Here is a 15,293-nt window from a genome sequence, read left to right as displayed (position 1 = left end):
CATTTTCAGATGCTGATTATTTGTAAAAGATACGGACAATATAAGGAAAAACAAATAAACTATTGCAATAAAAAGTAGATAAAAAGTTAGAAACCATAATACGCCGCATACCTTATCAGCTTCTGTTTCAGCAGCCTCTAAATAAGATTCTGAGACATCCATGTCTTCAGCATTTTTGCGAAAACGTCTTAAATACGTTTCACGCCAATCCATCAACATTGCTCTTCTCTCTCCGGATCAAATAACTGCAAACCTGGAAGACAGATCTTAATTAGGTATTTAATTTCCATACCTTTAAAGATTCGGCAAATATACTGTTCTGTCGGGGGCTAATTTTTGAAATCAATGTGCAAAAATACCACATGAAAATGGTTTAAATTTGTGGGTCCCCGTTAAAGTAAAAAATATGATTCTGCTCAGTTTTAAAATAATTAAATAAAGTAGCGCGGTATTTTTTCTATGCTATCCGCATTTCAAATTTAACACAAATTTTAATAGTATTTCCTCTGAAATGTACCCAATCCTCGTCAATGTCCTCGAAAAAATAGTCAAATCATCGCATTGCCTATTTGTCCATGTTACTCATTTCATATTATTGGAATACCTGTAATATTGGCGCCACCATGGCTGTAGGGTTCCAGGTCCAATGTATGTGATCAAGCGCCAGCAGAATATACGAATGCCGTTCAGATAACAATCCAACTATTTGTGCTGCGGCCAGCACTCGATCGACACATGCCTCATCACACCAAACGATGAACTGTGTGTGTTCCGCTTTCTTTAATACCAGAAGGAGGTTTCGTAAGGATTCTTCGTCTTCAGGAGGTGGTAGTCTACGAGCTAAGATAGCAATCTCGAGTCCTGCATCACCGGCACCTTGAACTAAACGTGGTCCAACTGCATCATCATGCAGGAGAACTGCTGAGCTCCAAGCTTTCTCATCGCAGAGTGCCGTGCATGCCTGTAACATAATGAGCATATTTTTAAGAAAATAACAGGTAAACAGTATAAATCTTTGTGTGGTAACTGTATCTGTTAATCAGTATGTTCTTTAGTACTAGATATTGTTAATGGGTGTCTCAGTGGATTAGGCTGAACTGTTTGCCGATCGAATCAAGAGCGTTGGTTCTAAATTGTCATTGAATGAATTCCTAGCAATAACTTTCGAAATGAGGCAAAGAGAATGAACATGCGTGTCGCAGATAAGTAAAGAGCAGAGGCCTTTTTTCAGCATTGAGACACAAACATCTTTATGTACATAAATACAACAATACAACAATACAAATTTCTTTATTGCACACCATAAAGCAGTAAAAAAAAACTTATAATATAAACACTTAGATTCACGGTAGACAATAGGCGGTCTTATCGCTTAAAAGCCTAAATACCTTTATGAAAATCATTCTGTGGATACATGTGAATGGTCTCCAATGCAATAAGCCTTCAGTCGAAGTTGAGAACGGCGTTGGTGACACCAGCAACAAAGGTACACCGACGCGCGCCGCCGCCGCTGATGCTAGTTTCACTTCTTCTGCCTCTCCATAAGCCAAGATGGCTGATACGCCTTCCTGTGCCTGGAAGTTCATCGTAGTTTTCTGGTTTATTTTGGAATAAACGTGGCGTTCATAGGATGGAAATGACGGGAGAACTTTATGTGAGATTGAATATAATAGAATATTTAATTTTGGTGGTAGATGGCGATTATTCGTCCCCAACTATATCGGCTTTTGCTGCATAAAAGGGATGTATTTGGGTAAAGAGACGACACACATTCATTAGCAATTGCACAGTCTTTATGTAATGTGAGTAAAGAGTGTCAAATGGTAATAAAACAGTATAGGCCCCACAAGAGAGAACATGAGTAACAAAAGACAATCATACCTTTGCACAAACTTGAGCTGCCATGTCCAATGGTTCATCAGGCTCGACTGATCCGAGCCTGACGTCAGGGATCACGTTGCCAGCTATCAACGCAGCCTCCACCGCTGCGGCCATATTATGAACTTGTGCTGGCGAGGATACAACGCCTGAAATATACAAGTCTAGTAACAATGGATATTGGATTACTTCTAACTGAATTCGAGAAATGTGCTGTCGAAGAAATTAGTGAAATCTTTTGGGCAGTAAATAATTCGTTATTACTTTTTTAGCATTATTTTGGGATTTTTCGGGATAAAAAGTAGCCTATGTCATTATGCCAATACCAAAACTATATCTATGCCAAAAATAATATCGATCCGTCGCTCCGTTTCGACGTGAAAGACGGACAAACATTAGCATGGATTAATATCCATGTATGGAATCTATTTACTGTCCCACTGCCGAGCAAAGGCTACCCCCGATACTTCCACTGCTCTCTGTCCTTTTAATTTTATGCAGTGGACTGAGAAAACTCTTCAGTATGTATTAAAATTGTCCAAACTATATTATTACTAGCTGTTGCCCGCAAATCCGTCCGCGTAGTATTCGTTTATCGTTACCCCGTGGGAACAATGCAATTGTCCGGAATAAAAATTGTCCGATGTCTTTCCCCGGACTCGAACTATCTGTATACCGAATTTCATCTAAATCAATTCAGCGGCTTAGACGTGATTGAGTAACAAACATCCAAATATCCAAACCTCCAAACATCCAAACATAACTTTCATATTTATAATTATTAGTAAGATAAGAAGATGGACTGCTGTAACTCAAGTGAATTTGATGGTTGATTTCAGCTGGGAACACAGTCAAAGCATGTTTAGTTGTAATCGTCTCACAATGATACATTTCTAGGACTGACCTATTTTGACAGTAGGTTCTTCCGATGCTATACTCGTCTGGAACATCAAAAACATTGTTGCAAGCAGCATCATCCCGTCCAGAACACGCATGTTTTAATCACAGTGTTAAAATATAATTGAATCACATCACACACTCTAATAACACCATAAAGTTCACGCTTTCATTATTTACATCGCCATGGAGTTAGTAGAGAGCCTAAATCCCATTATGATTATTATTTACTTTGTGATGATTTTGTGTTGGTGAATGAGTTTCACGTAAGTTTGCGCGGGTGCGCCGGCGTCGCCACGTGCGCGCGACCCGCTTTTATCTATTTTGAACTCGGAGCGACGGTTTGAGGACGTTTACTCCGCATAACTAGACTGTTAATCATTTAACATTGAACGTTTTCGCAGACTTTGTTTAGTCTGCGACGTGAGTTGTCTCGATTTTGGTAAAAATTTTACTTTTTTTCAAGTTTTTTACCAAATTTAAAAGTTTTAGAGCATTTTCTGTATATTAACTTATTTTTCCTTAATTCGTTTTCCAGCGAATCATTAAAAGAGGAGCGTTGGATAAAGAACAGACGAACTTTTTAGTAATTTATCCATGAATTATAGGTATTACATACTAACTACAAATACTAAGCTAAACCGGAATATTAGGTACCTAACTAAAGTCTTCAGCTATTGAGACTGACCATCAACTAGGCCAGTGGTCGTCAGTGACTCTAGCCTATATTTTTGTGACCCGTGATATAATATGCAACGACTTTAGCTATGGCTTCCAAACAAATTTGCCATACTATGATAATGATAACTCATCGATAACTGAACGCGGGTCAAACAGTTTGGTACCTAGGTCTCCATACTAATATTATATTTAATGCGAAAGTCGAAACGGAGCGACGGATCGACGTGATTTTTGGAACAGAGATAGTTTATGGGCCCGAGAGTGACATAGGCTACTTTTTATCCCGGAAAAATGCAGTTTCCGAGGGAACAGCGCGCGATAACCGAATTCCACGCGGGCGAAACCGCGGGCAAAAGCTAGTATTTATTATAAGTGTAATTTAAGAAGAGCAAGTGCAGTAACCATCATTCATTTTCATCAGGCATTTTGTATTTAATTAACTGATTCTACTATTACTAACTATTCTAGGCTTTTCAAATGCACCTACTAATATCCATTTTTGATAAGTGTGCGGCCCACACTAACAGCCTTATTCATAAAAAGTTAGAGCCTCCTTGAAGGCTCCTTGAAGGCCCGATGCTAAAAACATGATTCATAAACGTCTGTTAGCGCTAATCAGTCGATCAAGGCTCTGCTAAAGTTAGAGGACCGTAGACCCTCCTTTATCTCCCTGCTAAGTCACAAAATGGCCGCCACAAGTTTGAACAGCTGACTTGACAAGAGCAAAAAACCATACCGAAGATATTATAGTGAAGGCAGGGCTACGCAGATTAAAAAAAAACTGGAAAAATTATTTTCAGGAATTTGTATTTAAAAATCCTCTAAATTAGCAACAATAATTAACAATAAATATGAAAAAAAAATAGGATGATTAACATTAATTATGGCTTTTTACACAACATAAACATGCGGATCGGAAATGGCGGGAAAACAAACATCTCGCTTTTATTTTTTTTTCCTGCTAATTTGCTGTCACTGCTGTCAATTTTTTTTTTTAATTATCGATTAGGCCATTTTTTGTCTTTGATTTGTCAAGGTGGCCAACATAACGCGTCTAATCCGTCTGTCAGCAGCTCAACAACTAGCAGACTGCTAGCAAGTGTTTATGAATCATACTTCTTGACAACCGTCTATTAAGCTTAATCAGTCTGCTAAGTAACAGACCGATCAAACCTCAATTAAGGTTTTTTTTATGAATAAGGCTGTAAGTCTTCATTTTGCCTAATGTGGCCCTTGATCGTAAAAGTGTGACGACCACTGAGGTAGCCTGTCTGGCCGTTCAAAACTTTATTGATTTGCGTAAACAGCGCCATCTATTGCATTTGTATGGAATCATTATACACATTTGAAACGAACTCAACACCCTAAGTATTATTGTGTTCACCTCATTCGCTTGACACACAGCGAACGAACAGAATAATGCACGGTTTAAACGCTAGATGGCGTTGCTTTCCTATTTTTATGATAACAACGTAACATTTTGTAAACAAAGTTTATAAAAAAATTGTAAGTTGGAATAGTACTTACCTTACAACAAAATGAACTTGAACGTGTAATTACATAATTCAGAAAGACGGTAGCGCTGCGTAGCATATTGTCATCTTGCAAACTCTACTGATGTTTTATAAGTAAAATCAAAGCAAAAATCTGTGGCTCCAGTGAAAAGGGGTACAAGTCTGAATTTGGCCAAATTGAGTTATATAGACCAAAAAACACAAAAAAAATAACGCATCGATTGGTGTAAACGGATCTAAGATATCTTTTAAAACAACGGACTTTTCTGGTGGTCAAGGGTAGAACTGCCTTAAAAAAGTTAGCAACAGAGGGTACTTGTCAAGTTGTATTTCTATTAACTAAAGTTTTGTTTGTGATTTATGATCTAAATTTAGTTGTACGTGCTGTTTTTTCATATGGTGGGTGTAAAAAAATCTAAGCACACTTGAACCCCTAAAACAAGAACAGATTTATTTAGTTTACATTGATACAAGTTAAGTTCAATCTCTTTACACAAAAAAATAAAATAAAATATAAGATTAAGTCGAGCTGCGCCCGTTTTCACAAATCGAATATAAAAAAGTTTACGTGGAAAAGGATATAAGTCTTTGCGCGGGGGAATGAGCGGGTGAGTGGGGAGCCATGGCGCTCACGGATGAGCCACAATCGTGTGCGCTGACTTGTGCAGGGAAAACGCGCTTGCGAGCTGCGCAGTCGACGGTTACGCGATTAAGTTATATCCTTTTACACCAATTTTATTATTAAACTAATATTGCACATTGCATTAATTTTAAGGGTATTAATTAAGATATATCCCTTGACACCAATCATTTAATGAGAATGATTAAGAAAATACAAAATATCCATAGGACTAAAACTACTATTTAATTTAAATATCTAAAACTAAAACTTTAATTAAAAAAGAGAGGTGGGCCTCTTGGCATGGTGCCCATCACGCAGGCAGCATTCCCGCGTTGAACTGCGATTGCGATTCTTTGCGCGAGAAAGCTGCCGGCGCGAGGGTTGCCTGTTGCCTCCCTTAACCTATTGCTGAGCTCCCTGTGTAGCTCCAGCGCACCCTTACCCCAAGAACCTAGAGTCTCGACGCCGAAAGCAAAGAAATGATATTGGGCGCCGAGACAGCTATATTTTGTGACCTTGAGGCGTTCCCGGGCGTCTACCGCCGCCCCCGCACGTTTGGTAGTTGCTGTTAGGTAGGACGCCGCCAGGGTGTCTGTACAGGTAGCGTCCCACACCAGCGCACGGCCAGTCTTCCAGGGTATCAACGACATTCCGTCAGGGCGCTTGCCATCGCTCCGTACAATCTGGGGCTACAGAGCGGTGGGAACGTTGGCACTAACGAGCGCCCTTCTGAGAATGTCGTTGAGAGTGGCGTGGCGGGACAGTCGGCCGGCGCCCGAGGAACAGAGAGGCCATGTTGGCCGAGACGGTCCACTGGAGCCCCACAAGAAACACAGTTGTTTACTTTCGCAGATCCCAACTCCCAGCCGTAGACCAGCAGCTATGCGTAGTGTCTGGGTCGATAAAAGTTCTAGTGTTGGGCGAGGGGTATGCATGGAGCGAATAACCAGATTCTGGCTTGGACACAGCTAACAGTCTGGCCCGGTCCTGCCTGTTAAAGGTTCTATTAATGCCTATAAGGTGGTGACGGAGGCTATTGTATCCCAGGCCCTTTGCCTATGTGGTTTGGACGGGAGATTTGGACTCGGTCCAGCTAGCCAGGTATTCGTGGCCTCGTTCAAGCATGCAATCTCACAGTTAATGCCCGCTGGAGCTTTAGTATTCTACCTGCGAGATCTAGCGTGCTGTGGATCGAAGATAGGAACAGCCCCTTAATGTCTCTCATACCGCTGATTAACCTTTACAAAGATTTAATCTGCAATGATGAAACTGTCGATACGCATCTACTGATACCGACAGAAGACAGTTTAGCTTAGAGATTTTCAGTTTTATTAATAATAACATGTTTTTTGTAATTGTATGTTAAAGATAATTTAATATTATTTTAACGTCTTTTGAATGGACATACTACTTAGATACTAAAGATGAGAAATTTTAAGTTGGTTTTAAACGGGCATTTTTTATGTTTGCATGTGAGATTTTTGAAAAATTTATAGCGTTTTGGATAGATATTTAAATACTTTCATATGTGTTTTATTCACTCAACTTGGATACAAGTAGCATTTTGAATTTTCATTATTATTTAAGTCTACTTATAACTAAAAAACAAATAAAAAAAATCGTGCAAAAGGCTACATGTCTGTTATGTCTGTAATTAAGTCCAAAGAACTGCATAAATTGAAAAATGCAATCATTTTCTACACCATTAGTTCGTAAGCTAGTCTTCTGTGGATAATATTATACATGTACTACAAAAAACATTCCGGATGCGTACCGTTTTTCACTTCGTATAAAATTACAAAACTGGTGAATAGCGATATATATAACCACTTGAACCTTTTACACTTATTTTTATACTTCTATTTGGATACAAGTAGTTAATTTATAAACTAATAGATCAAGAGCAAAAATAACATTCCCATAAGAAAGAACGCAATTAATTTAGTCCTTTAATATACCACATTTATTAGTATATGTAAATATACAAGTGTAATGAACGTAAGTTTGAATCATCTCGGGCGTAACTGTTTTTTGCGTCTCCTGTAAACTTGGGTTTTTCGACATGTACCCCTTTTCACTGGAGCCACAGAAATATGAAGTAAATAAAAAAAAATAGTTATAATCTCAGGTTTTTAAACTGCGTCGTATTGTCTACCGCTCTGGCGCTCGCTATCGCATTCGCCATACGCTTTATCCTCATCTCATACCTACCGAGTGACAAAAAGAAGTGATAGTGGTAGTGGGAAAACTTAGATAATAAGGTCTCAGTACTAACATTAATATTGCACAAGGAACTTAGCGATTAGCCAACGATTAAGCTATGACGCTTTATCAACAACTAGCTGCTGTTGCCCGCAACTGTTCCTCGCTATCCCGCGGGAATAAGTACTAGTAAGTAACTATGCAATTTTCCGGGTAAAAAACTATCCTATGTCCTTCCCCGGGACTCAAACTATCTGTATACTTACCGAATTTTATCTTCAACGGTTTAGTAGTTTAGACGTGAAAATGTAACAAAAAAACAAACTTGCAAACTGTCACACTTATAATATTAGTGGGTATAAGATTTTTAACACTCAGATTTAGTACAGCCACAACCAGTAGTTATTAGGGTTCCGTACCTCGAAAGGAAAAAACGGAACCCTTATAGGATCACTTTGTTGTCCGTCCGTCCGTCTGTCAAGACCCTTTTTCTCAGGAACGCGTGGAGGTATCAAGCTGAAATTTATATTAAATACTCAGGTTTACTGTCCCTTAGAGCTGTGAAAAAATCAAACTTCTAAGCTAACGCAATCAAAAGATACAGCCGTTTATGCCGCAAATTTCCGCAAATTCGAAATAAATCTTGAAATTTGGTACGAAGCAACGTCTTATACCCGTAGCACAGATAAAGGAAAATTTGCGAAAACCGTAAATTTTTAGTTACATCATATAATAAAAATATTTATACAGAACCCTCGGTGCGCGAGTCCGACTCGCACTTGGCCGGTTTTTTAGCCTTCAGCTACTTAGCTGTGCACTTAGTCTACAGCATTTCCTGAAGCTGAACCGGCTTTGCTAAGACGATATAGCCCGTGCATTAAACATCAGCTGTTTCATTACTGCCTACCCTGGCTCGCCGTGAAGGTAGAGGCCGGAACTGACTCCATAAATTATAACTTCCGCTAGTTTCGGAGAGATGGATGAGAGATACACATTAGGTGAGGAAAATTCTATTAATAATACAGTGTAAAAAAATCCTGTACTATACTTTAACCCAAATTAAGGCTATTGATTACAAATACAAGTGGAAAAAATTCAAATACGAAAAAAAAAGGTTTTGCATGGAAATTAAGTGACAAGAAGACTTTATCTCCATACAATATAAAAAAAAGAATGTCAATGTTCTTCTACCTGTATCGTATTAGTACCTAATCAGTAGCCCTAATATTAGAGATGGGCCGAACAAAGGATTCACCGAATACGAATATTCGGCCGAATGTTCGGTAAATCTTTTACCGAACCGAATATTCGGCATAATTGATTCCTAAGTAGAAACGCGAACGTAAAAGATGCATGATCATCGCAAGACGAGCGAGCTAAAATCAAAACGTACGGCACCGACACGGCAGCGCAGCCTTGACTACAGAAAACTTAATCCTCCTTAAATTTATCAGTGTGTGCGTGCGGCGGTGGGTGCGTACCGGCGCTAACCGGCGCGCACACATTTAAGCCGCGCGATGTACTTTTGTTTGTAGTGAACTTATTTCTCTTTTATTTACTATGCTAAAATGTATGCAGTAATAGGTATTTTTTTATGTCAGGTCAGTATATTTTGTATAGCAGCCCGCAACACAGGATCTCCTACTTAGTTCGGGCTCATGAGTTGCCTACTTAGATCTAGAAGGAAACTTTGTATTAATTTTAAGTTATTTTGTAAAAAATAACTTTGAATAAATTATCATTATCAGTGCTACAGCCGAAGTCATAAAAAATAAACAAATAAATATATTAATTATTCTGAACTATAATAGTTTTCCCATTAAAATATCACCCCGTGAGTGCCCGCCTTATAGTGCAATCTCCACGACGCGAATTGTCTTGAGAATTGAATTTAATTAAAGACATTTAGTGGGAGGCCGGATATTACCTGCGCATTTCATATTACTTTCCCCTTAGAATTCAGGTAATTATTAAGTAATAATCACTATTATTAGGTCAGGATTTATAAAAACAGTTTATTAGTGGAGTTGTATCTTGAAAGCTTTTTGAACAATTTGGTCAAAACTTGCCAGAAACATGATGATGATGACGTCACACAAAGATACTTTTTAGTTTAAAAATACTCAATAGAAAATTGTAATTAGTGAGAAATTAAGTTTTGGTTAGTTAAATTGTTATCAAAATAACGTGAAAGTGTTACAGTGAAACGAAAACAAAACACTGTCGGTAAAGATAAACGAAACCTGCCCAAGTGCCATGTTGGAGCCCTAAAAATGAGGCGTAGGTGCTGTTCCAAATGATTGCTGGCCAGTTTTTAAATATGATACCTAGCACAGAGATGCCTAATATACGCGTTAAGAAGGAGGTTCTGAATACGGTATTGGACTATTTTGTATATGTTTTATAAATTAAAACTACACAATGCCTTATATCGAATAGAAAAACAATTTTTAAGCTACCTTTACAAATAACAAAGTTATAAAGGTTTCAAATTCAAGACTAGACTGAGAAAGACATACTGGCATGTGACGTCACACCCCAGTACCGCCATACTTGCTGCATAGAGAAAAGCGTTTGAGAAAGAGACAGGTATACAGATTTTTCAAAAATCACTATAAATCCAATTTTCAATCGATTTAAATTTTCTCTTCGCTAAACACTATCTGTCATCATAATAATATTAAGATATGGCAAAATCAGGAGTTTTCAAATACCTACCGTATTTTTTAGTTTTTTTTTGTTACGGAACGATTTCGACGTTTTCTTTTAAAAAGTGTATTAATAAAACTTGATGCTGTACAAAAGTTATTAAAATTGGTTATGTTCTAAGAAAAAACTAAACGCCTACAAATTGGGCACAGACACTAGAACTCACTAATTAGGTCTTCTAAGTTGAACAAGTTAGTACCGCAATACTAATTAAGTGATGCGATGTTCCGTTAGCTCCACTAAGTTGGTGGCTAAGTTGTAGTGGCTTGGTTCACTTGGGATTAACTGAGGCAAGATGCTTTAGATACCTACTTACAGGTTGAAAGGAACTCGTGGTACCACTGTCGCAAATTCCATCAGTCGAAAGACGGTAACTTCATGACTTGCCTGATATTATTATCATTACTAGAGGTGACAGGATAAGAAATAGTGAGATAAGGAAACGTTGTGGTCTGAAAGAACATGTAGTGACAAAAATTGAGAAAGGTGTGCTGCGATGGTTTGGCCATGTCGAGGCAAGTGTGAATGAAAGTGTTGGAAGGGGTAGACCTAGGCGGACGTTTCGAGACCAAATCAGAAACGTCTTGAAAAAAGGCCAGGTCAAGAGTACCCTAAACCGAAGAGCATGTATGAAGGGAATAATGAAAGTGGACGAAGCGAGACAAGTATGTAAGGATCGTAGCAAGTGGAAAGAAGTGGTCTCTGCCTACCCCTACGGGAAAAAGGCGTGATTATATGTATGTATGTATGTACTAGAGGTAAAGTTTTTCGACTATATTTTTTTATGATTAGACAGCAATTTCCCGCGACTTCGTCGGCGAAAAAATAGCTTATCGCTATACTGCGAGAGCAATGCAATTTTCTGGAATAAAAAGTTTCTTTATGTACTCCAGCTTATCATATCACCATATCACAAATATCTTTGTGCCAAATCTAATAAAAATTCTTGAGCCGTTTTTGCATGAAGGAGTAACAAACATTCTAACTTTCTTATTTACAATATTAGTAATATATGTAGTAGGATTATGTATGAAGAGGTGTTTCTTTTATGACATAGTCGATTAATTGCCTTGTCATAGAGTTTTGTGTACATAGGCTACTACATAAACATATTTAAAGCAAAATGGCGATAGTTTCATCATATTATTTTAGCAGTCTATATTTGGGATTTTACATAATATATAAATACCAATCCACTGCAGCACTGGAGATATCGGGATAAAAAGTATCTATTCTATGTGTTATTCCTGAGATACAGCTATTTGCACACCTAATTTCATTTAAATCTGTTAATGGATTCGCGCTGCCAACGTTCATCCACCATATATCTCATACATATTTCGTTTTCTAATATTTTATTGCCATACTACGGAAAAAGCCATGTTAAAAAAGACTAAAAAAATCTGTTAAGTAACAAATCTGTAAGAGTAACAAATACACACACGCACACACTCACAAATTTCGCTTTTATACTTGTAGGATAAATAAAAGACCCGGTCATTTAAATAACGATCTATATAAGTGTCACATGTTATGGCTGTATACGTATAGCGATAAAATGCAAACCAATGCTGTCAAAAAAACATAAAAAACGACTCGCGTGCAACAGATGCGCTACAATAGCTCGTTACAGCGCGGGAAGGTACTCCATGATAGACTATAGTGCTGTTTAGTTCTTTATGAATTTGATTAGTTGAGGAAGTGATTGTTTATTTTATTGAATATGCTCTTGGGATTAAGTATAACAAACCGTTGATTACTGCAATGGAGTGAACAAAAAGTTGCAAGTGGCTTTTTTTACTGAAAGATAAACTGGCATGCAGCTCATCTGTTCTTAGGTGATGATCGCCGCCTATGGACACACATAGTACTATTGAGCCTGCTGGTGCGTTACCGGCCTTGCAAAAGCAGTATACATTCGCTTTTCAAAGGCACCCGTATTGTAGGAAGAGGGGAAAATTTAGGGGAAACCTCAGTCACAAGTCCATTCCAAATTTTGCAAATATGGGACCAGACACTCACTGACTCTAGTAATATACTTACCTAATGACAAGCAAAAAGAACGGGTTTATTTCCATACTATTTTGCATGGCAAGTGACCCTTTACTTTTGCACGTCAGTACATTTCTTCCATCTGACCTAAAGAGACCTTCGCTTGACCATCAAAAAAGGGCAACTCTAAATGGCACAACAAAAAGCTATTTAACAGTGGGCCATGCCCATTAAGTGGGGCCCAGTGTCGGTCCTTATTAAAAATGTGGCCTGAATATCAAATTGCTATCTCCTATTGTATTGCACCCCCGGTTGTTCCCCGTTTGAGCAAGTTCGTACAGAGCAGGGGAGTACAGAGGCATGCAGTATTTTAGACGAAACAGATTATTTTATTTTTTACTAGCTTTAGCGCTCTCGTCGTTGAATTTAAATTCATTGATAGACATTTATAACTGCGCCAAATTTCATGTCTCAAGCAAGATGTAATTGATCCAGTCAGAATGTCGGGATAAAAAGTAGCCTATCTACATTATGTACTATTATTTTATCCGAATACGTCCAGCAGTTATAGCGTAAATGAATAAAAATAAAGAAAAAATGTTCGTTCATGATACGAAACAGTTGGGAAATAAATCGTTTGGTATACATATATTTCAATATTTTTACAATACGTATTATAACAATTCAAATCAAATTATTATCTTATGGCAAAAAAATACTAAATTAATAACAAAATAATAAATAACACTAAAAAAACAATAATACAATAAAAAAAATCTAAATATAAAAAAAAATAATAAATTATATAATAAAGTAAAATAAAAACTACTCAATACCCGTCCGCATCGTACTTGGCCCAAACGTACCCATCACCCCAGAGGCATTGCCCCGTTGTATGGCCAACGAGACCCGCTGGACCAAGTACGACCCGGAACGGGGGTCACCTCCTCTGTCCCTCATCCTGCGCCCCAACTCCCAAAACCAAAATTATTTTGGTTGGTGGTTTGGTATTAAATATATCCTTCGAAAAATTAGGGAGCCCAAAATAAAAAAAATCATAGCGGTAAAAGTTCTCTCTGTAATCTAAAGTATACTGTACTGTAGTAAGTACAGGATGAGCAAGATTGTTATCCAGGGGCACTAGCCCGAAGCATTGTTTGTTTTTTATATAAATAAATTCAGATGTCATATCCCGGGTGATAAATGGTGGCCCTGACACGAGCGTCATATGGCGAATTTGTGCACTTGTGCTTATTCCTATATTTTAGGGGCTGGTGTTTTGAATTATGATTTTAAATGGCAAATAGGGTAAGTGGATAAAGATTTTTTGCTAATTTTGAGCCCTATATTTAAGTAAACATTTTCTTTGCAAACGTGGTAGTTAAAACCTATATGCCTTCTCAAGTAGATGACCATGGGTTCAAGCCCGAACTTGCACGCATAAATTACATGAAAATAGTATTTACACGAGATCTCGCGACATGCTTTCGTATCATAATAAATATATTGTTAATGTGTTATGTAGTGAGTTGATGGATTTTTTTTTATTCAACTGTATGGCAATCGAGCAAGTGGGTCTTCTGATGGTAAGAGATCACCACCGCCCATAAACACCTGCAACACCAGGGGTATTGCAGATGCGTTGCCAACCTAGAGGCCTAAGATTGGATACCTCAAGTGCCAGTAATTTCACCGGCTGTCTTACTTTCCACGCCGAAACACAACAGTGCAAGCACTGCTGCTTCACGGCAGGATTAGCGAGCAAGATGATGGTAGCAATCCGGAGCGGACTTTGCACAAGGTCCTACCACCTGCAACCTCTCACGATTTTGCGTTAGATGGAATCGATTTTGATGTGACGTGTTTTATTGTCCAAATACGAGTACTCTACTTAAGTAGAAAAAAAATAGGTAGGTACCAACCAACGCTACATTTGCTTTAGTGACGTTAACTGAGTAATAAGATTGTATCATTTAGTTGAAAGTTAGTCCTAAAAATTCAATTTAATTTAATTTTTTATCAAATTGCAGGTGCAAGTGACCTGCAATTTGGTGTTCTTAATGTTTATTTTTTTTAGAGCTTATTTTGTTTTTAAAAATATTATCTACTTTTATTTTTATTTACTCAACGAGCTATAAGCCACTATACTCCACTCGATGTAGTTCAGATTTTTACTTGTGTTGAGATCTCCCTCAAAAATATTTAAAAATATTTTTGACTGTTTCTATAGGTATATTATAAAAATATGAAGATGAGCTCCAACCGTTTGGCTGTAAGACCTGTGTGACAGACGGACAGACAAACACGTGAGTGACAGCAATTAGACTACGTTCAGCCCTCGGTTTCTTAACTCCAAAAAGCTAACAAACCACACTCGCATTTTTCGGTATTTTAAATAAACAACTGCAAACATTCATGATATTATAATAAGGTGTACTAAGTACCGCTTTCGGAAGTAGCAGCCTGAGAGTTTGAATAAGTCAGCAAAAGCAAATCCATTTGGCCGGGTTTTTTGCTTCCATTACTGCGCGGCCAATTTTAAAGTATTGAATAAGTAATATAAAAGCTCGCCGAATATGATGCAGGGAGTACCTACTTTACTAGACATGACACAACTCTGAAAATATTAATTTTACACACGTTTTTTTACACGAAGATTTAAGGGTGAGCTTTTGTTTAAGCGAAAGTGGGACTTGTAGAATCAATCAACTATCAATAGTTGTATACACGTCACAGTATTATATTACAAAGGTAGCGGACGGAGACGTGGGTTTCTACGAATATGATTGGTTAGATTA

This window comes from Choristoneura fumiferana, chromosome 16 (assembly GCF_025370935.1).
Source record: "Choristoneura fumiferana chromosome 16, NRCan_CFum_1, whole genome shotgun sequence".
NCBI classification, from domain to species: Eukaryota; Metazoa; Arthropoda; class Insecta; order Lepidoptera; family Tortricidae; genus Choristoneura; species Choristoneura fumiferana.
This window is presented reverse-complemented; position numbering follows the sequence as displayed.